Source organism: Neovison vison, chromosome 6, assembly GCF_020171115.1.
Source record: "Neovison vison isolate M4711 chromosome 6, ASM_NN_V1, whole genome shotgun sequence".
In the NCBI taxonomy this organism is placed as follows: domain Eukaryota; kingdom Metazoa; phylum Chordata; class Mammalia; order Carnivora; family Mustelidae; genus Neogale; species Neogale vison.
Genome location: NC_058096.1, coordinates 184,745,390 through 184,765,067, shown reverse-complemented (window position 1 = coordinate 184,765,067; position 19,678 = coordinate 184,745,390). Strand labels below are relative to the sequence as shown.

Below are 19,678 nucleotides of genomic sequence, written 5' to 3'. Positions count from 1 at the left end.
ACATCGATTCCTTAATTAAAAACTCTTAGCAAACTAGAAGAGAACTTCCTCAAAAACTACAACTAATACCATACTTAATGATAAAAGACTGAATGCTTTACTCCATTAAAACCCAAGAACAATGCAGGGATGTCAACTCTTTACTACTTTTATTCAAGACTGTTCTGAAGAGTTAAACCATGTAGTAGGCAAGAGCAGAAAAAAAAAAAAGCATCCAAATTGGAAAAGTAAAACTGTCTTAATTCACAGATAAGATCATCTATGGAAAAAACTGCAAAATCCTCAGAAAGCTACTAGAATAGGTTAGTTTAGCAAAGATGCAGTATGAGACATACAAAAGTTAACTATTTGTAAAAATCAGCTAAGAACAATTTGTATAGCATCAAAAATGTGAAACACTTTGTGATGAATTTGACACAAGGTATGCACAATTGGTATATTAAAACACACAAAACACTGCTGAGAGAAGACCTAACTAAAGAGGAGACACCATTTTTAGGGATTTGAACACTGAATCTAATCTGGTTAAGATGTCAGTTTTCTGCAAATTCAATGAATTCCCATAAAAATCCCGGCAGGCTTTTTTGTAGAAACTGACAAGGTGGGGATGCCTTGGTGGTCAGTCACTGAAGCATGTGCCTTCAGCTCAGGTCATGACACCAGGGTCCTGGGACTGGGTCATGCATTGGGCTCCTTGCTCAGTGGGGAGCCTGCTTCTCCCTCTGCCTGCCTCTCTCAGACAAATAAAGACAGATCTTTTAAAAAAAAATTTTTAATTGACAGGGTGTGATTCTAAAACTTACATGCAAATACAAAGGATCTAGCAGACTAGGCCAAAGTGACTTTGAAAATGAATAACAGGGCGCCTGGGTGGCTCAGTTGGTTAAGCAACTGCCTTCGGCTCAGGTCATGGTCCCAGAGCCCTGGGGTCAAGTCCCACATCGGGCTCCCAGCTCCATGGGGAGTCTGCTTCTCCCTCTGACCTCCCCTCTCATGCGCTCTCTCTCTCTCTCTCAAAATAAACAAATAAAAAATATTAAAAAAAAAAAAAAAGAAAATGAACAATATTAGTAGTCTTATACTCCCTGACTTCAAGACCTTAAAAAACACTAAGACAGTATAGTACCTGTGTAAAGACAAAACAGATTGATGGAACAAGACAGAGTCCAGAAACAGCATCAAATACACAGTCCATTGATTTTCACCAACATGCCAAGGCAATTCAATGAAGAAAGAATAATCTTTCCAATAAATGATGCCAGAATAACAGGATGGCCATATGTTAAAAACAAACAAACAAAAACAAAAACAGAGAAAACAACCAAAAACCCCAAACCCAGCTTACCTCACCCTTACAAATCTGTATACAAGTATCACTTCAAAACAGACTACATACCCAGACATAAAAGAGTTAAAACTGTGAAAACTTCTACTACAAAACTCTGAGAAAATTTTGGTGATGTTGGGTTTGGCAAAGACTTCTTAAATATGACACAAAAATAAAAATTATAAAAGAAAACAAACATACATAGAACATACATCTGAATCTAGAATAAAGAACTCTCACAATTCATTAAGTAACCAAACTTAAAAATGGGTAGAAGATATTTTAAAAAACTTAAAAAGATGGCATATAAGCATGTGAAAATAACGATCTTTATTAGTTATTAGGAAATACAAAACCACAATGAAATACCATCAGACACCCTCTATTTGCCTAAAATTAAAAAGGCTATATACATCCAGGCTGGCCAAAATGTGGAACAACTGAACTCTCACACACTGCTTTGAGAATTTAACACACACAACCACTGAGGGAAAAAAAGATTAAAAAGAAAGAGTTTGGCAGTTTGCTACAAAGTTAAAACACCAATGATTCCACTGCTTTACTCAAGTAAAATGAAAGTGTATGTCTACACAAGACTTGTTCAGGAATGTACAATACAGCTCTATCTGTATTGGCCAGAAACTGGAAATTCAAATGTCCATCAACACGTGAACAGATATAACGGCAAAACAGGCATATAATGGAATAGCACCCAGCAATAAAAAGGGATAAAATAAACATGGATGAATCTCAAAATAAGCACACTGATTTAAAGAAACCAAAGGAAAACCCAAAAGTACATACTGTAGAATCAGTTACACAAAATTCAAGAAAATGCAAACTGACCTGTAGTTACAGAAAGCAGATTAGTGGTTGACTTGGGATAGAAAAGGGTAGAAGGAATTACCAAAGGGCAAGAGAAAATTTTGGGGGGTGACAAAATGACAATTATCTTATCTGTGGTGGTTTTCCAGGTTATTTTTTAAACCTGAGTATCTTACAGGCCAATTAAATTTTAATAAACCTAAAAGAAATTAAACCCTGATAACAAGATGTTCTTTTTCTCCTGATTACAATACTTTTTAGTTTTTTGAGAGGATTAATACAGAGATAGAGAAAAATACATTACTGTATAAATTAATCTACATGTTTTACTGTTCATTTTTTAAAATTAAGAGATCAGATCTAGTTGTTTAGTTCTGTTTGAGAATGTATTCTAGAAATGCTACAAATACATCATTTTTTTGTAGAGCAAAGTATTTTCTCACTAGCTTTCAAAATGCTTTATCTTCATTCCTAGTAATTTTAATTGGCAATTAGAGCCTAACATTTTAGCTGTAAATTTAGTATCAATACCGTAATTACCATTACACACACACACACACACACACACACACACAAAACACACCACATAAATTATAACATGCATCTTTTCAGAAACAATCTGTACCATCAGTGTTTCTCCAAGGCATAAAGTGGCTTTCCTGATGGTTGGAAGAGTTCATAAATCTAAGTTCTTTACAACTTTATGTAATTCTGGGGTCACTGTGCTCTTATATTCCCTATAGAAGAGTAAAATCCTACTCTTCTTCCCGATCCCCATACCAGTATCTGCCCAGCAAAAAAACACAGCCAGGCTAAGTTTAAAGATCAACATTCTAGTTAGCTCTTTCTTGCTTCATAGCGTCTAAAAGTTTTTGTGGGGCTGGACACAGGGAGATGTGGGACTTGTTTTCACCACTGAGTCTTGAAAAGCCAGAGGTAAGGGAAGAAAAGGAAACCAACTATCACTTGCCGGAAGCCTTCTTTTTTACATTTCAGGGGTTGGGTTGGTTTGTTTGTTAGAGCTGGGGCTAAGTGGTGATAAAAAGCTTTAACCTAATGATTAAAATGAATTTCCGGGTTACATGAACAAAGTCTAAATCATATAAATTCGAGTGGAAAAATGGCACGAACTGCTCTGCATTTATCAGCTGTTCTTTGCTGCAAAGCAGAGGAGGCCAACAAGATTGCTTTCTTGATTCCAATGTGTTCATTCATATACAAAAAATAGTATTCCACAATTTTTAATTTTTTAAAAAAAGATATTTATTTATTTACTTATTTGACAGAGATATCACAAGTAGGCAGAGAGGCAGGTAGAGAGAGAGAGGGGAAGCAGGCTCCCCGCTGAGCAGAAGCCCGATGTGGGGCTCTATCCCAGGACCCTGAGATCATGACCTGAGCCAAAGGCAGAGGCTTAACCCACTGAGTCACCCAGGCATCCCAGTAGTCCACAATTTAATACAAGTATCTGCCAAACTGAACGCCAAATTATAATCCTCCAGAATGGACCTATAGAAAAAGTCTGATTTATCTGCAAACTACAAATATTCTACTCTGAAGGACAATCCATCAGCCCAAAAGCCTGTTCTTTAAAGGAAAGAAAAAAATTAAAAAAAAAAAAAAAAACAAGACCAAGAAAACCGCATTCTATAGCTTACTTTCTACAATCTAGATAGATTTGCCCAATCGCATAAAGGTAAGAGAGTTTTTTATGATGAAAGACTAAGTAGCAAATACCACCCATGAAGCCTCAGTTTTAAGTTTAGCTCACACCTCTTTCCTCAAAAATTGGTTTGTTTGCACTAGGGTTAGAAAAGTTAAAATGACACAAAAATAGTCAAGATATGTCTGTCATTATGTTAGAATTTCAAAGATTTTCCACCACTTTAACATACTATTACTAAGACTTTGGAGAAAACTACCATAAATGTAAATTTCACTGTAGAGATAATAAGACACTTGAAAAAGTAAAGAGTTAACTAATACAACCCTTATTTCTAAAACATTATTTCATATAAAACTAGAGGGCCTGGATAAAGGAAGGAGGAATAAGAAAAAATAATTAGACCTATTTACCTATTTACCTATTTACTTGTCAAAAATCAATGAACTGGAAACAAAGCAAACTTCTGGTGATTGCAAAACAAAACAGAAAAGTAAAGATTATACTGGTCACTGAGAAGAACAAAGCAAATATCCTTATACAATATTCTGAGCATGTTATGAATAAAATTAATTCTGAAAATACACCTTTCAAAACCACAAGAGGATCACAATGATTCATCAAGTTACCATTAGCTGGTTTAACTAATGCGATTAAGCCCAACACTAAATATAGCAGAAGTTCCCCAGTTAGGAATCAACATGTTGCTGTGTACTAAATTTACTCATGTTTGTATAGGACATTTCCTGTTTGCAAATGTTTTTACAACTAGGTATGGATTTTGTAAGGTTGCATGTAAATCTCTTTAGAAGCCAACTTCGCAGTTCAGCATCAGTCTCTATTTTCACTGAGAATTTATATATTCGCAAAGTTTGTGTTCCATTAATTAAATGCTTATTAATAGTTACCAAATTTAAAATGTCACAAATTCTTATTTACCAGAACATTCCAACTCACCAGATGTATCTTCTCTCATGAAATTGATTATTAGATCAATGATTTTTGGAAATACTGATGTACGGGGCACCTGGATGACTCAGTTGGTTAAGCATCCCCCCTTTGGCCTAGGTCATGATCCCAGGGTTCTGGAATTGAGCCCCACATCGGTCTCCCTGTTGGGCGGAGAGCCAGCTTCCCCCTCTCCCTGCCACCTCCCCAACCACCCCCCCAACTTCCCCCCAGCCCGGCCTTCTGCACTTAATTCCAGGCATACAGGCATTCTCTGTCAAATAAACAAATGAAATCCAAAGAAAAAAGAAGATGAAATATACAATTAAGAGGCTTCATTTATAAAACAGTACCAACTCAAAGGGAAAGATCACCTAGGACTTCAATCCTGAAAAGTAACAGATAAAATACCAGTATCTAAATTACTAATAATTCAAAAGATTGTCCAGCCCACCTCCTGAAAATCCCTTGCTGAGTAAGGGAAACCCAGTCATTCTGAGTCCTATTCAGCTGTAAAATTTCCAAGAAAAACAGACTTCATGATCTTGTCAATTTTAATCCTTTTCCTCCTTAAGCCATACTGTATCTAGACCACTCTAGCCACTGTTTTACAAACGTTTCAAGATAGTTCTGTTTCTAAAACCTTAAGCCAGCAAGCACAGAACAAAATGGAATGTAAGAGAAAGGCATTTTCTAGTTCTCCTGAGGTGACCCTTTTTAAAACAGACACTGGTTGTGGAGAATTCTATTTTGCAATAAACTGTTGTCTCAGCTGTGAGCAGAGGAGCAGGTATGAACTTGAAAGGGAGATGATCAAGAGAGCTAATGTTAAGAGACTATGTAAAAGGATGCCCTGGTGGCTCAGTCAGTTAAGAGGCTGTCTTTGGCTCAGGTCATGATCCCAGGTCCTGGAATGGAGTCCTGCATCAGACTCCTTGCTGGGTGGGGAGCCTGCTTCTCCCTCTGCCTGCCACTCTGCCTGCTTGTGCTCTCTCCCTGACAAACAAACAAACAAATAAATAAATAGAAAGTGAGAGGCTATGCAAAGAGGGGCACCTGGGTGGCTCAGTCCTTCAGCCTCTGCCTTCAGCTCAGGTCTTAATCCCAGGGTCCTGGGATCGAGCCCTGCACAGGGCTCCCTGGTTGGCAGGAGGGCTGCTTCTTCCTCTCCCACTCCCCCTGCTTGTATCCCCTCTCTCACCGTCATTCTCTGCGTCAAATAAATAAATTAATAATCTTTTTTTAAAAAAGAGAGAGAGAGAGAGGCTATACAAAGAGTAAAATTAAAAACTAAAGAGAGGAAGTAAACAAATGTTGGCAGTATTTCCAAGTCATTCGCCAAGTGCTTTTTAAAATTTTTAATAGACATACCCTATTTGCAGAAAAATTGATCAATATATGACATTATTTTAAAAAGGAAACATTTTAAAACTAGAGATCGGAAGAATGGATTATACTTTAAAAGTTACACCCAAGAGTACAGAAGCTGTAGCACATTAAGACCTTGCCTCTGAAAATTTAACTGTGTCAGTGGCACAAGTATCCTTGGTCATGTGGGCTTCAAATTTAAATCTGGGGCAAAATGTAAAAAGGAAATTCCACTACAAAATGAAATGCACCAAGTTCTTCAATGACCATAGAAAAAAAGAATTGAGAGTTTTACCAAAAGTTTACATGAGCTGAGTCTTACATCTAAAGGTGACTTTTACTAAAAAGTAAGAGGTAGAACATCTTCAGGCAACACAGTGACATGAGAGCACATGCTGAGGAACACAAGTTTGACCAGAAGGCACATGGTAAGTAAGAAGTGGCAAAGATGAGCTGGTAGGTAGGACAGAGCCAGACCATGACAGGCCTCACAGGTCAGGTCGTTGAAGGAGACAAGGCAATACCTCCTCCGGCAATCAGGCAGCAATCAGACAGCAACCAAGGATTCTAGGCAGACAAGCTACACTATCTATTTTCTAGAGAGATCACTAGACACCTGGCTGAGCAAAGCTACTCCAAGAGTCCAGGTGCAGGTCTGTACTGTAGAGATTTGCAATTAATGAAGTTCACAATGAACTGAAAAATTAAATAATGAGGACCTAAATTAAGGTGGTAGTGACAGGAATACAGGAGGAATAAAACAAGAGAATTTGGCATCTGACTGCCACAGTTGGTGTCTAATGATACCTATAGACTGGTGGCTGTAGAGATGATATCACCGTTTTCAGAAAAAAGTCTACTATAAACAGTATGAATGTGAAATTGGAGAAGATATGAGTCAAGTGCAACCATGCTATATAAACCCAGCTGGGAATGTAAACTCCAAGGCTCATTTCGTTATCTGTAAAATGGATATATGTATCATACCCTTAAAAGGATTAAATGAGACAATGTATGAAATAGTCTTAATATAGTGCCTATTTGTTAAATGCAGGTTAAATGTTGGCCCTTATCAGCATTACTATTAGATTGAGTGCAGGTTACAGATGAAGACTTTGATGAGGTGTCCCACTCTTCTTCCTGTTACCCAATTAAGCTCCCTCTAGGTCTGTGTTCCAATCACTCCCTCAATAACAGCCATTCAATAAATAGTAAGCATAAAAAAGTACAAATGTACACCTGTTCTAACAGAACCAAACTTTACCTTGGGGCATAATACAGTATTAACTATTTCAGTAATACACTTTCCAAAAAAAAGAAAAAGAGAAGCACTGAGTCTTTCTTTTAATTAAACAACAAAGACTATGAAGACCCCTCGGGCTGTAGTGCACAATTCTGTAGTTAATACACCTTCCACACCAGGTGTTTTGACAGAAAGCTCTTATCTTAAAGCTGTGTAATAGGAGGATAACTGAATCTAGTCATCTGGTCAGTCTGTGATGAGTTTAAGTTCTTAGACTGGGAAAGAGAAAAACAAAGATTTTTAAGTCCATAAATGAAGGGTTATTAGTGAAGGATTTCAAAATAAAAACCTCAATTATAACTTAAATAAGGAAATTTCAACTATACGTACTTTTTTTTAAAGATTTTATTTATTTATTTGACAGAGAGAGAGAGAGAGATCACAAGTAGGCAGAGAGGCGGGGGGGGGGGGGGGGGGAGGAGAAGCAGGCTCCCTGCTGAGCAGAGAGTCAGATGCGGGGCTCGATCCCAGGAACCTGAGATCATGACCTGAGCCGAAGGCAGAGGCTTAACCCACTGAGCCACACACACACCCCTATACGTACTTTTTTAAAAAAGATTTTATTTATTTGACAGAGAGAGAGAGAGAGCACAAGCAGGCAGAGTGGCAGAGAAGCAGGCTCCCCGCCTAGCAAGAAGCCTGATGAGGGACTCGATCCTAGGACCCTGGAATTCATGACCTAAGCGGAAGGCAGCCACTTAACCGACTGAGCCACCCAGCATCCCACTACTACACATACTCTTGCCAAAAAGTTTTAACAGATAAAACCTTCTTATTAAGAGACTCTGAAATGTATAAATATCCTGGAGGTGGAGGAGTGACACATTACAAATACATTATTTTCAATAAACTTTAGACAAGTAATTTGGCATCATGATATTTCATTATTACATTAGAAACTGCCATAACTGACATAAATCACAGTATAACTGGAGGAACAAAGAAATCATCCAGTTCCATGAATTTCAGGAAATTCAATTAACTGCAAACCACGGTTCAAAATCCCAACCCTGCATATGTATCTACACACACATAATATCGTTCAATGTGACATTTTTAAACCTTTACTCACAATATAATTGCGGTAAACAGACAATGTGTACACTGAAACTTTTTTTTTTTTTTTTTAAAGATTTTACTTATTTACTCGACAGAGATCACAAGTAGGCAGAGAGACAGGAAGGGAAGCAGGCTCCCGGCCAAGCAGAGAGCCCGACTCGGGGCTTGATCCCAGGACCCTGGGATTATGACCTGAGCCGAAGGCAGAGGCCTTAACCCACTGAGCCACCCAGGCGCCCCTATACTAAAACTTTTAAGACATCCTAAAGCACTGAGAAAAAACAAAAATTTATGAAACGTACTTACATCAAATTTCAGTTAGTCTCGATGGAGAGCCACATTCCATAGCCCTCACAAAAAGAAAAACAAACAAACAAAAAACCACTCTAACTAAATTCTAACAGAATTCTAACAGAATTTCCTGTTGTTAAGATTCACCAAAATCAGAAATGAGTTCTTCATAAAGAATTATGAGGTGTCATTAATACATTTACAGGTTCAGCAGACAAGAAGAGAGGCACTGTCAGGCACATAAGGAGGAGGCTGGTGGATGGGGGAAAGAAAGAGGCAAAGAACACTCTACCTACCCACCTCCCCCTATTATCACTCCTGTCTTGAGCACCAAAATGCAATCCCTGCTATTATAAATAAACATCAATGATGTACACCAAAAGTATAGGTCATGATAAGTTCACTGTCATACATTTTGTTCCAGAGTACTCAACAACAAATTAAAAGACTTGTGACTCCTTCAATTTTCTTAACTGGAGGGGAAAAAAAAACCGACACAAATAAAGACAGCAATGCATACAGTGGAAAGCAGAATCTACACATTAGAACACAGAGACCAAAGGCCTAATTGTACGTGCTCCTGTATCAGATCCTGTCCAGGCACCACTGCCTTGGGAGAGTCAATCATTCCCAAACTCACTGCTGCCTCTGACTACTGATTTTAATGATGGCATGCCATGTTCTTTCAAAGAATTGTGTAATTTTCTGAATGAGTAAAGTAATAAACAGTACTTGAAAAGTGATTTTAAGACAGTCACCAGTATTATACTGCATATTCTCAGGCCATTTTCATGAGTATATTTTCATCAAGAGACAGGGTGAGAAAAACTCAACATTATCAACAGAAACATCACAACAAGCAAAATAAATCGCTTAACCTAATAGGCTTACATTAACCTTTTTCATCATGGATGATATGATTAATATCTAATAATAGTTAATAATCAGGATAATTCTAAACAAAGTAGATACTATATTATTGCCCTTATCTAATTTAAATGGCCCTGGAAAAGTGTCCTCCCCTGAGACAGCAGAGGAAGAAGGAAAGAAATTAAAAGAATGCAGTTAGAACACTTTGGTTCCCTATTAATTTGTCCATTTAATTATGTCACCTTTCTATTTCTTCTATTCTACTAACTGGGTATGAAATCAACTAAGTTACTTCACTTTTCTGAGTCTCAACTTCCTCAACTGTGAAAGTTGGAAAACCAACTCTATCTCAGAATTGTAATTCCAGTGTTACACTGGAAAAACAGACAAAAAACTAGTATGGTAAATGTAAAGTGCAGTGCAAATGCATAGTACTTGAAAATATCATCTTGAGACTTAAAGTCTAAATGCTCAAGTGCCTGGTGAAATACCCTGCACACGACTGCTCAAATATTTGTCCCCTTATTCCATCATCATTTAAAACTCAGGTCCCAAAAGTTCAATTCTGGAAAACAAAGACTATCTCATGTACTACTTATGTATTTTTCACTAGTAATATTATTAAGAAATCAGTTGTGCCTTTAGTCTGATGACTCATTCAATCCAATACAATACAATCCATCAACAGCTTCATTACTTTTAACTATGTGTTCTGTGTTAGGTCTTGTGCCAAGTTCCTTCAAACATTCTCTCACTTAAACCTTATAATACCCCTATGGAGAAGTTACTATTCACAAATGAAACACAAACCACAAGAGTAAGTAACTTGCCCAAGGTTACCAGGTTAGCAAATGACATGGCTGGTGTTACTCAAACTGAGGTCTGACACCAAAGCCTTGGCTCTCAACGCCAACTACTACTCTCCAATATGGTTGCCACATGTGGCTACTGAGCACTTGAAAGGTGGCTAGTCTGAACTTGGTTATGCTGTAACTGTAAAATGCATACCACATCACAGTATGATTTTTATCATAGTATGATAAAAAGAATGTAAAATATTTCACTGCAATTTTATACTGATTACATATTGAAATGATAACATTCTGGATATAACTGATTAAATAAAATAACTTTCTTAAAAATGATTTCACCAAAGGACACCTGGGTGGCTCAGTTAATTAAGCTTGAGCTCAGGTCATGATCTCAGAGTCCTGGAATCAAATCCCGCATCCAACTCTTTGCTTAGCAGGGAGTCTGCTTCTCCTTTCAGCCTGGTCTGCCTCCTCTGCCTGCCCGCCACCCCCCACCCCGTCCCCCGCTTGTGCATGCACTCTGTCTGTCTCTCTCTCTGACAAAGAAACAAAATAAAATCTTTAAAAGTAATCATTTCACCTGCTTTTTACTTTCTCACTGTGGTTAATGAAGCCTAAAATTTCATGTGGCTTGCAATGTATATACTTACACTGGACAACACTGGGTCAGAACATCATACAGGACATTTGTAATACCAAGAGCAAAAAACAGCTTTAAATTTACAAACACAACATGTTTTAGAGTATAAATATATTCTCTAATCTCAGCTAATAGCTACTGAAATGCTAAATCAGTGTAACCAATATAAACAAAACTTTACAATCTCAATGTAAATGTTATTTAAATTTCAACATTCCAGAATTAGATTTTTAGAACTTATTATGAATACTGGTTTTTCCAACTACCAAAGTGATACCAACTCATCTAAACCACAGAAATTACAGAAAAGCATACACACACACAAAAGAATCCAAAAGAATCCATCATGCTACTGCTCAGAATAATTTGATCACTTATTACTTCCAAGTAAATATATTAAATTAAGTGGTGTGAAATATTAAAGTAGGATCATGTTTTATCATTTTGAAACTTGTTTTTTTCTAATACTGTGAACATTTCCTTTTATTATATATTCTTTCTAAAACTTCAGTTTTATTTTGAAATAATTACAGATTCACAGAGTGTTGCAAAAACAGTATGAAGTTCCATATAATTTGCAAACCATTTCCCAGACAGGGTTGCATCCTCTGGATTACAGTACATCAAAACCAAGAAACTGCCATTGGGACGCATGTGTAACGTTTTAGGTCACCTTATCACATGTGTAGATTCATGTAACAACCACCACAATGACGATTAGATTTAATTAACAAAGAACATTCCCTCTCAGTACCCTTTTACAGTCACAACCACCCTCCCACCCCGCTGGGTGACTGTTAATCTAACTTTGTTATTACAAAAATGTTAATGGCTGCCTAAAGTGTGTGACCTGTACAGACTGGCTTTTTTCACTCAGCATCAAGCCCTTGAAATCCACATCAGTTGTTGTATGTATCCAGAGTTTGTTCCTTCCTAAGTGCTGAGTTATATTCCATCTGGTATGGATGTACCACTCATCTAATCTACTGAAGGACATTTGGGTTATTTCTAGTTTTAGGGTATTACAAATAAAGCTGACATTTTTAAGAGCTGCAAAATATTTATAACTATTGCATAGTTTTTATCAATTCCCTGACTTCTATGTAGGCATTTTTTTTTTTAATTGCAACAAGAATTACTATCAAACTCCACTTTTTGGGCCACAGATCCTTGTGGTCTTAGCAAAAGACCTGCCCCTCATGTAGCACTCTACCAACACTTAATGAGTTCATCGGCCAGGCAGCTATTTTTTGCTATAATAATGATGTAACAAATGTATTTACACAGAATTTTTTTTTTAAAGATTTTATTTATTTATTTGACAGAGAGAGATCACAAGCAGACAGAGAGGCAGGCAGAGAGAGAGATAGAGGGAAGCAGGCTCCCCGCCGAGCAGAAAGCCCGACGCGGGACTCGATCCCAGGACCCCGAGATCATGACCTGAGCCGAAGGCAGCAGCTTAACCCACTGAGCCAACACAGAAATTTTTATATGCAGAGAACACTAATTCCTAGTTGAAATGTTAGGTCACAAGGTACAAATATTTTTAAAGGAATTGATACCAACTGGCCTTCAGAAAATTTAAAGCAACTTATCTAGCACCAAGGCTTTGTTACAATGTCCACTTCTTCCTAGACTAAAAATTTTTAGTCTTAAAATTCAACTTGCAAAAAATGTTGTTTTGTATTTAAGTAATAGAAGTTATACATTTCTCATGTTTCCTGCCTTAATTTGTAGTTCTTTTATTGACTACCTATTCATATTCTTTGGCCAACATTCTACTGAAACACTAGTTTACTGACTGTCAAACTTGGTTCTAACATATGTTACAAAGAAATAGCTTTTTAAAAATACATGTATCTGAAATCCAACACACATATTAATAGCCCAAGACAGTATCTGATTTTTAGTTGATATGGCGTCCAATTTAGTTGATATGGTCCCCCAATTTATAAGTACTCTTCTACTAGACACAATGTTATTTATTAAGAAATCACCTCTAATTCCAGCTCTAAGTTCATGTACATGCTCATGTACATCACTATATTGATGTGGGGATGCCTGGGTGGCTCAGTCAGTTAATCAACTGCCTTCAGCTCAGGTCATGATTCCAGGGTCCTGAGACTGAGTCCTGCAACGGGCTTCTTGCTTAGCAGGGAGCCTGCTTCTCCCTCTGCCTGCCGCTCTCCCTGCTTCTGCTCATTCACTCTCTCTCTCTCTGACAAATAAAATATTTTAAATAAATAAAAACATGAATGTAGATCACTTCTCTTAAATTCACTGCAAAATGTCAAGACATAAATTTTCTCTAACATCAAAACTATCCATTAAGAAACACGGCTGGCTTCTCTTCAGAACTGAAGGTCATCTAACCAACAGTTCTCAAAATTGTGCTCCCTAGACCAACACTAGCAGTACTAACATCACCTAGTAACTTCTAAGAAATGCAAATTCACAGGCCCTACCCCAGGCCTACTTAGTTAAAAAAAAAAAAAACCCGGAAGGTGGTGGGTATAGCCAGAAATCAAGCAATGTGTTTCAACAAGCATTCGAGGGGATTCGATATATACTAAAGTTTGAGAACCACAACATTAAACAAATTTAATAGAAAAACATTGAATCTGGATTGCCTTACACACTTACTCTTTTCATTTAAGACTTCGGCAAAGTTAATCATGCCACAGATACTAAGAATTCAAAGATGTATTTTCATTCTCCCCCAAAGTAAAAAAAACACAAAAAGAAAACTGGAAACTGGATGTTAGCTTTATTTCCTACAAAAAGGAATCCGTAAAACCATGAAGTGATCACAAAAAATTTCCTTAGAAGAAAAACCCAAAATGAACCATATAAAACCAACAGGTCAGAACTGATGTCTTTCAAACCAGAGACTCCATTAGTTTTGTATACACACTGCTTGATACTCCCATTCCTACATGGAACTACAACCTACAACACTTTGAAATTTCAATGAACTAGCATATTAAATAGCACCTGGAAAACTATAATTACTCAAATATTTGTGGTCCAGGGAATAAATAAATAAATAAATTGGTCAAATAAAAACAATTATGTATGGCAGAAAAAAAGTGACCTTTATGTTGTTTTGTCCCGTAACTTCTTATAAGCATGTATTACCACCTTCACAACCAAAATAAAGGAGAATTTCTCTCCTTCGTGTAATAAAAATTTATAAGAGGCTGAGTTAGTACCAGATAAACAGAGTTCCGGCCTTCATGCTTATTAAAGTCTGAAATTCAAAGTGAATACATTGAGTATTAACCCCGTTACAGAGGTGTGTTACTATGGTAGCTACTTCCTATCCAGCTGCGTGAGTGTCCCATTTTCCTCCAAGTAAGACCTGAGCAGGGAGCCCAATGAGGCTCAATCCCAGGACCTCGGGATCATGACCTGAGCCAAAGGCAGATGCTTAACCAAATGAGCCACCCAGGCACCCCAAGACAATAGAACTATTTGGTTTTGACTGAAGGTAGTTTCAGCTGAATTTTTATTTCTTGAAACCTTGAATATCCCGGCAGACTTATCATATTAAACAACTTTTAGTTCTATAAAAGAATGAACAGTGTATAAACCTTATACCCTATATATGAAATCTGATCTCTTCTTAGAAACAGTCACCAGGTTTATTTTCTCCATGACAAACCACCAAGTACTCAATAGGTTTTAAGGTCCAATACAGGCTGATAAAATTGGCATCCTACATCACCTTTAATTTCCCGTCCCTCCTAAAAGCTACTTCATCTTAAAATGTATTGCTAATGCTCTTAAATTATAAAGTTTTAAGTAAGATTTTTTTAAAAACATATCCCTTCTACCTGTTTCTTTTCTCAACCAAAGGATCGTTTAAATAGTTTTTCTAAAATGATAAAGCGAGGGAAAGAGAGCATTATCTAATCCTATTAAAAAATCAAAATTTCACTTGTTTACCTTGTGATTTCAACTATTCATGATTTCTGACTAACACTGCAGTTTTCTTGCAGTCTTTATTGACAATTCTTCTTTGACATAACAGTCAATCACTGCATAGAACTGAAATTAAAGCTACATAAATGAAGTGAATGATTAACAGAATTAATCCAGATTACTCAACAGAATACACTCTACGTACAACTTCCAACTTATAGGTATATTAACACAAGAGAACTTACATGATGGACAGCATAACCTCTGCATCAATACCCAACACATTCTGTACCCATTTCTAAACTACTTTTTAGATGCCAGGTTACATACACACCCATCTAGTTCCTTAAAAGTGATTTTGCACATGACTGATGCTCTGCTTCATTATCCGATTTATAAGACTTTCGGCTGCTTAAATAACCAAATGGGCAACCAAAAAGGATTAGAAATCATCAGAGTTATTGTTGTACTGTATTGTATTGTATATTGTAAATGTGCTCATGCTCTGAAGCTCCAAACCACTCCAGGAAGTACTTTAAATGCACTGCCTACAGCGTCCAAGACTCAAGTTCTGTGTTTAATTTCCAGCACATGTTTAGAAAAACAAAACCAGAAAAACAGGTATATTACTTTTAAGGACACACTTCATAAAGACAACTTTCCCCTAAACTAGTAACGTTACACACACAGGATTCAAGCCCCAATATGAAAGCTTATTTATTACATAAAACTTTTAAACGAATTTGAAGATTTTTAAGGGGGATTCCAATTGAAACTCATCTTCATCTATTCCATATACACTTACTGAACCCGTCAGTGCCAGGCAATGTACTACATTATTAAGAAAAATAAAGCTGTGAAAAGAAAGGCCCTGACCTCAGAGGGGCAGCTGGGTGGCTCAAGTCAGTTAAGCATAGGACTCTTGGTTTCCACTCAGGTCAAAATCTCAGGGACATCACATGGAGCCCCACATGGGGCTCTGAGACTCCATGGAGACTGCTTAAAACTCTCTCCCTCTGTCCCCACCAACCCTCCCTCTCTCAAATTAAAATAATAAGTTTTTTTTTTTTTTTAAAGGTTCTACCCTTAAAAAAGGTAGAACATAACAGGTGTTATGTTCCAGGTAAAACAAGTAAAAACATAACAGGTGATCAAATAAAAATTCTGTTCAAGTGTTAAGTGAGTTATACATGATTTGGAGGGGGAGGCAATCAAATAAAAATACAATTCAAGTGTTAATGATGAACTACACCTGACTGGAGTGATGAAAAGGCTTCCTGAGACATCTAGGAGTACAAACAGTAGTGAGGCAGGACACAGAAGGAAGGAAAAGCATTTCAGAGAAAATCCAGAGAAGGTGTGAAGGTATGGAAATGAGGTATCATGGTCCATGCCTGGGAAACAAGCAGTTTGGCAGAAAACACACACACACACACACACACACACGCTATATGTGGAGGGCAGATGGGGTTTGGTGGCAGTCCGCTTGCAGAAATCCTAAAGGGACATGAAAGGACTACATCAGAAGCCCCTTGTGATGCTTAGTACTTGAACTTTATCTTAAAGGCAACGAGAACTAGGACGTAATTTAAGTGGACCAAGCAGAGAGAGTTGGATCTGACTGCCATGAGCACGGATGCATAAGGCTGGTGACGATTATGCAGTAAATGGGAATTACCAGCCTGTGGGGAGAAGTGGAAAGGTATGGATGACATCTGAAGTGAAGGAAGAGCTGAAAAGGATGTAGAAGGGAGCAAACTACTAACTTGTATCAGCCTGCACAACAAACTACATCTAAGAATCATAAATCCCAGATTCAGTAAGGCCTTTCCCAATATACCCACAAAGACCAACTATCTCTACCATGTACTCATTTATTCCACGCCTACCACCACTGGGTGCTCCTCACACCACTGAAGATCTTTTTGTCTCGCCTTTTCAACATCTGTTAGGTTCCCTGAAAGCAGGTATTTTTTATTTACTTAACCAATGACTTGAAATATAAATGACTGATAAAACACTACAACTGATAAGGCAAAAGTTTACTTCATTTATGTACTGTAGAAATGTTCCACACACCAGCCTTTATCCTTACACTCAATGATGTGTGAATTTACACTACAGCTGAGAGAAAACACCTATGTTCAAGTATGTAGGTAATAAAAAGATACCAAGGAGATACCCTATTTCTAGAATGTGTAAGGGTCTACATGCAGAGTTGAGCTCTAAAATAGTCTTAGGATGAAACAACAGCACTGGTAAATTCAGACCCATGCACACAAACACAGATGAATCTCAGTAAGGCAGGCCCAGGAGTGCATCTAACTGGATGGCTCCACTTACACCAAATTCAGAAACATGCAAGAACAGTGGCTGAAGTGACTGTCAAGAGTGTATCATAGGGGCGCCTATGTGGCTCAGTGGGTTAAAGCCTCTGCCTTCAGCTCAGGTCATGATCTCAGGGTCCTGGGATCAAGCTCCCTGCTTAGCAGGGAGCCTGCTTCCTCCTCTCTCTCTCTCTCTCTCTCTCTCTGCCTGCCTGCCTACTTGTGATCTCTGTCAGATAAATAAATAAAATCTTAAAAAAAAAAAAAAAAAAAAAAAGGAGTGTATCATAGACTCTGGTGTCCTGGGTGCAAGTCACATGGTGTGTTCACCTTGTGAAGGTTCCTCAAGCTTTTGCTTATTGATTTGTGCACTTCTCTGTACATATGCTACAGTTCAAAAATTTTACTTAAAGGGGTGCCTGGGTGGCTCAGTGGGTTAAGCATCCAACTCCTGACTTTGGCTCAGGTCATGATCTCAGGATCCTGGGATGGAGCCCTCAGTCTGGCTCCGGGTTCAGTGCAGAGTATACTTAAGATTCTCTCTCTCCCTCTGCCCCCACAGAGAGGCTCTCAAATAAACAAGTATCTTTAAAAGAATAAATAAACCTTAAAAACAAACAAAAACAAAACCAAAACCCTCCTTACCTAAAAAAGAATGAGGGAACTTCCTGATGGGGAAGAAGACTCCACAAACAAAAAGGCCCTGGTGACAGAGCCAAAGAGAAAATGAGAGCCAAAAGACTGCAGGACGTTTCAGACTGCAAAGAACTGCAAAGAATGTTCAGACTGCAAAGGAGACATTTAGAGATCCACTATTACCTGAAGTTCTAATGAACTGAGGTAGTGCTGACAACCTCCCTCAAGTAGCTGCCGTTTACCAATAGTTTTTATTAATCTTGGAATTTCTTTAGCACTGACAGAAGCACAGGATAAATGTATGCCTCATGAGGAATCCACTCCAACCTCCCATCCCAGTAACTGACAGGATACACTGACAAGTTAGCTGGCCTGGCCTCAGTAGATGGCAGGCAACTAAGGAAAAGCTAACTAGCCTGTATACAAAGGTTCCAACTTTAAATTGTCCCCAACTCAATGAGCTAAATGGCAGGGGCTACAGAAATAACCTACAGAAGTAACGATCCCTTGCTCCAAAAGAAAGGAGTATGCACGCTGCCTAAAAAGGCCAATGTGTACCTTAACACTGTCTAGAAAGAAGTTCTCATCACTCTGCAGCTCCACATTCTGCTGATTTCCCAAAACACTTGCCATTGGCCAAAATTATTTTATATTTCTGTTTACTTGCTTATTTTCTCTTCTTCTCCATAGTATTTCAAACCCCATGAGAACAAGGACCTTGTCTGTTTCTCCACCACTGTATACCAGAGCCCATTTGGCTGTGTGCTCAATAAAAATTTGTCAAATAACCACAACTACCCAGGTAATTTACTTTAAGGTCACCAAGTATACATAAGATCAAGTCAGTACCAATAAATCAGTAAGTTCAATGTAATAGCAAATACAAAATAAATTATCACCGTTTCTGGATAAGAGTGATCTTTAAAAACATACCAGCTTTGAGGCCAAAAGGTTTGGTAAAGTTTGATGGTTCAGAAGACACGTAATTTTTCCATGTATTTAATGTATTTATACATTTATTTATAAATGTGTAAATGTTTATACATATATTTATAAATAATGTATTATTTCCATGGATTTAATGGAGAAATTTTATGAAAGACAAACACTACAGTAAAACCCACGTGACCTAAGGAGAAAAACCACTGTGGTGGATGATCCGAAACCATAGGAAAGAAACCTGGCTCTACTCCAGGTTAGGTACACCCCATCCCTGCTTTCTGGGAGTTTCTTATCTGAAAATTATTATCTCCGGGAGATGCACTTCTGAAGCAAGATCAGAACTTTCACGTCTCGCTAAGTATGTATGTTTTCCCCTAAAACTTCTGAAGTACTTCATGACTATTCATGGGCTATTGAGTTGTCGGGCTACCTGAATCTGAGGAGAGAAATGTCCAAACTTAACAACTACAAAAAATGAGGGAGTCGGGGAGCCTGGCTGACTCAGTGGGTTAAGCCTCTGCCTTCAGCTCAGGTCATGATCTCAGGGTCCTGAGATCGAGCCCCACATCAGGCTCTTTGCTCAGCAGGGAGCCTGCTTCACCCTCTCTCTACCTGCCTCTCTGCCTACTTGTGATCTCTCTTTCTGTCAAATAAATAAAATCTTTAAAAAAAAAAAAAAAAAAAAAAAAGATGAGGGCGTTCCAGAACAAAGGAAACGTTTTCCAAACAAAACAGAGTACCAA

The 19,678-nt window shown here is 37.8% G+C and overlaps 1 protein-coding gene and 1 non-coding gene across 2 annotated transcripts in view; both read right to left on the bottom strand.

Moving 5' to 3' along the window:
• LOC122909268 (RING1 and YY1 binding protein) overlaps nt 1-19,678 on the bottom strand; it is an 82,169-nt gene that overhangs the window by 57,470 nt on the left and 5,021 nt on the right. The gene's annotated exons all lie outside the window — the stretch shown is intronic.
• LOC122911047 lies at nt 12,228-12,377 on the bottom strand. The gene has a single exon (XR_006385374.1). It is a non-coding gene; the product is annotated as a small nucleolar RNA SNORA62/SNORA6 family (small nucleolar RNA).